Below are 4,116 nucleotides of genomic sequence, written 5' to 3'. Positions count from 1 at the left end.
CTCAGGCCCTGCAGCAATACCAGGGCCACCAGGGCAGCGGGGCAGGAGCATGGCAGCTGCACTGGCAACACCAAGTGCTGCTGCTGCTGCTGCTGGGCCAGCACTGATCTGCCCCCAGCTCTGCACACAGACATTGCTGCTGCAGCTCCAGAGAAGGCAACAAAAGGGCATCTCTGCAGAAAACTCTGCTGGGAGATCCTATACTTCCTTTAACACCACCAAGAGTGCAGCCCCTCATTGACACAATCTGTGGCCACAGGGAATGTGTAGAGAAACAAACTGAGAAATGGTACAAACAATGACATTTCTTTGTGGATATTAAAAAAATTAAAACAAAGAAAAATAGCCTCCAAAATGAAATCAACAAGAATTATCAAAAATTACTTTTTTTACAAGTGTTTTGCAGAAGTTGGCCAGCAGTTTAATGTTTCTGAAAGCATCCAGTCATAAGTCTCCACACTGCAGCCTTGAGCTCCTGGTTCCTCAGGCTGTAGATGAGGGGGTTCAGGGCTGGAGGCACCACTGAGTACAGCACTGAGAGTGCCAGATTCAGGGAAGGAGAGGACATGGAGGGGGGCTTCAGATCAGAAAATGTGCCAGTGCTGATGAAAAGAGTGACCACAGCCAGGTGAGGGAGGCAGGTGGAAAAGGCTTTGTGCCGTCCCTGCTCAGAGGGGATCCTCAGCACAGCCCTGAAGATCTGAACATAGGAGAAAACAATGAACACAAAACAACCAAAACCAAAACTCACACTAACAGCAATGAAACCCAGTTTCCTGAGGTGGGATTTTGAGCAGGAGAGTTTGAGTATCTCTGGGATTTCACAGAAGAACTGGCCCAGGACATTGCCATGGCACAGGGACAGGGAAAATGTATTGGCCGTGTGCAGTAGAGCATTGAGAAAGGCAGTGGCCCAGGCAGCTGCTGCCATGTGGGCACAAGCTCTGCTGCCCAGGAGGGTCCCGTAGTGCAGGGGTTTGCAGATGGACACGTAGCGGTCGTAGCACATGATGGTCAGGAGGGAAAGCTCTGCTGACATGAAAAAGGCAAAAAAACCCAGCTGGGCCACGCATCCTGTGTAGGAGATGTTCCTGGTGTCCCAGAGGGAATTGTGCATGGCTTTGGGGACAGTGGTGCAGATGGAGCCCAGGTCGCTGAGGGCCAGGTTGAGCAGGAAGAAGAACATGGGCGTGTGCAGGTGGCTGCTGCAGGCTACAGCGCTGATGATGAGGCCGTTGCCCAGGAGGGCAGCCAGGGAGATGCCCAGCAAGAGGCAGAAGTGCAGGAGCTGCAGCTGCCGCGTGTCTGCCAATGCCAGCAGGAGGAAGTGCCTGATGGAGCTGCTGTTGGACATTTGCACTGCCTTGGCATGGGGATCTGTAACAAAAGTAATCATGGAATAGTTGTGTTTGGAGAGGACTTTAAATATCCCAGCACAGCCTGGGGGCACTTTGCCCCCACTGCCTGCCCAGGGCTCTGATGCCTGGAGCTGTCCCTGCCAGCAGCTGCTTCCCTGTGCCCAGGGATGGGCCCTACCAGTGCTGCCAGAGCCCAGCCCAGCCCTGGGGGCTCAGCTCTGCCCTGCAGACCCCTCCCAGCTCTGGCACTGCCCAGGGGCAGCTCTGGCTCTGCAGGCTCTAATGGCAAAGTCAGATCAACCCTTAGGAGTCTGTAAAAGCGACACTGATGCTGCCTCTGAAGGGTCTTATTCTGATTTCTGTCACTGCCTGGTTTAGTAAGATCTGAGAAATTTTTTTTTTATTCTCATGCTGGACTGATAGATGAATATCTGTTTGTGATTTCCCATTCAGGCAACTCAGAGCATTAGATTAAAAGAACAGGATTTTCCCTTTTATGCAGCCCCTGCCTTTCTCCGCTCCCTTTATAATCTACTTGGAAATGCTCAGGAGTTAAATGCCATGCTGGGAGCAGTCCTGAACAATCCAGCATCCTCCCCACACAAGGAGAACACTCCCAAGCCTTACCAGCTGTCTCCTCCCACCCAGATCCTGTCCCCAAGTGCTGGGAGCAGCTGCCAGGGCTGGCTGAGAGCTGTCCCTGGCAGGCAGCAGAGTCCCTGCCCCAGCACAGCGCCCTGGGCTGCAGGACCCTGCTCTGCAGGGCAGCCCTGGGCACCCCTGGCTGCTCTGCACAAGAGACAATCACAGAATGTACTCACAGGGTCTGCAGGCATTGGGATGATCCAGCTTCAGAAGATCACTCCAGGAGCTGCAGCTGCATTGTCCTGCAGCCAGAGGTTCCTGTGCCAAGGGCTGGCAGTGATTGTGCCCCAGGCACTTCTCAGCACCTTCCCAGCCCTGACTGATTGAAGCTCTCTGTGCCTCTGTGCTGTGCCCAGGGTGGCTGCAGGCAGTGCTCCAGCCCTGCTGGGCTGGCAGAAGAGCTGCTCATCAGGAGAAATGTGCTTTTGAAGCTCTTCTTGGTTACCAGGAGCTGCCTCTGTGCCAGGAGCCCAGCCCAGCTCAGCAGCACAGACACAGCACAAGGACTTTAATGAGCCTCTGGGGCTTTGTGCTCAGGCCCTGAACATCAGTCCCTGAGAGGGAGCTGAAGAAACCTCTCAGGAACTGCAAGTCAGAATCCAACTCCAAAGTTTCTTTAACTTTTAATGGGTCCCACTGAGGGACACAACTGAGAAACTGTCCCCAGGCCCCAGCCAGAGCAGAGAACTGGAGGCAGTGATGACAGGTGGGGACAAAGAGAAGCCAAGTCTTGGTGCCCTGGGACACAGCAGGGTCTGTGCCACCAAGGGCTGTGAGGAGACACCTTGTCCTGAGGCCCTGGGGCCTCCTGGCACAGCCCCAGCCAGGCTGGGCACTGTCAGCCCCTTGTCCTGCCCTCAGCCTCCCCCCCTAGCCCACATTCCAGTGGCCTCAAGGATCTGCTGGAAGGAGTCCCTGGGGAGCCTTGCTCAGGAACGGCCCTGGGGGCTCCTTCATGCTCCCAGGGACTGCAGGTTTGTGAAAGGACTTTGGGTTTGGCTTTTGCCTTGGAATCTCTGAGAGGTTTGTGCAACCATGGCCTCCAATTATCTGCTGTAATTAGTCCCTGGAGATGCTTTGTCAGTAACAACATTCAGTGGGGCTCATTAATACTTCAAGGTACTTCAGTTATTTGAAGGTACTTGGTGTTTCACTTTTCATACAAATTCTATGAGAACTTTGTGCAATCATGGCCCCAATTATCTGCTTTAATGAGTCCCTTGAGAGCTCTGTACTGACACTCAGTGGGGCACATTAACGATTTGAGATACTCAAGGTTTTTAAAGTACTTTGGATTCTCCTTTCCATAATTTGTCTCTTTGAGTTTTTTGTGCCATCCTGGCCTCCAGTTCTCTCCTCCAAGCAGTCCATGAGGAGCCTGTGTTAGGATGGACCTCAGTGGGACCCATTCATGCTTTGAGACTCTTTTAGGTTTTCTTCTGTCTTGGACTCCTGGAAAGGTTTGTGCAATGTCCTCTCAGATCCTGAGGTTCCAGGGCTCAGCTCCAAATGCACCACAGAGCTCATTAGGACCAAGCAAGTCCTGACAAACCATGGCTCTGCCTTTATTTCCATCCTCTGTTGTGCAGTTCATTAGGAATTTCTTTTTATATAGTTATTGAGAAATATTTCAAAGAGGTTCCAATAAATCCCCATTTCTGTTTTAAGGGTGTGTTGTTCTCTTTAGAACAGACATAATTGCAGCATTCAATGACTGATTGACCCAGGGACTCTCCTCAAGAGGTTTGGACTGATCAGAGAAACTGTGCCTTGAGATCTGACCCTGTGTGCACCACCTTGCTCCACATTTGCCAACCCCATCCTGTCCGTCCTCTGTGACTTGGGGCCAGCTTTGCTTGGAGAACTGGCAGCACTCAGAGGAGTTTTCTTCTTTTATTTTAGTAATGTAATACTCCTAAGTTCCCCACGGAAAACAGACACCCTCCTCAAGTGTTTGCCAAACCCAAGTGCCACCAAGATCAGTCCAGGTATGTCCTGGGCCATCTGTGAGAGTGTGTGGAGGCCCAGGGTCCTACCATCAGAGTCTCAGTCTCCCAGCCAGGAAGGGCTGGTCCCAAGTAATAGGAATAAGCTTTCATGTTTCGGGTGAGAT

At 52.2% G+C, this 4,116-nt stretch overlaps 1 pseudogene; it reads right to left on the bottom strand.

The window, feature by feature from the left end:
* Positions 1–389: 389 nt before the first annotated feature.
* On the bottom strand, positions 390–1,354 carry LOC141727872 (olfactory receptor 14J1-like; annotated as a pseudogene).
* Positions 1,355–4,116: the final 2,762 nt, after the last annotated feature.

The sequence above is a fragment of the Zonotrichia albicollis genome, unplaced genomic scaffold (assembly GCF_047830755.1).
Source record: "Zonotrichia albicollis isolate bZonAlb1 unplaced genomic scaffold, bZonAlb1.hap1 Scaffold_257, whole genome shotgun sequence".
In the NCBI taxonomy this organism is placed as follows: Eukaryota; Metazoa; Chordata; class Aves; order Passeriformes; family Passerellidae; genus Zonotrichia; species Zonotrichia albicollis.
This window is presented reverse-complemented; position numbering and strand designations above follow the sequence as displayed.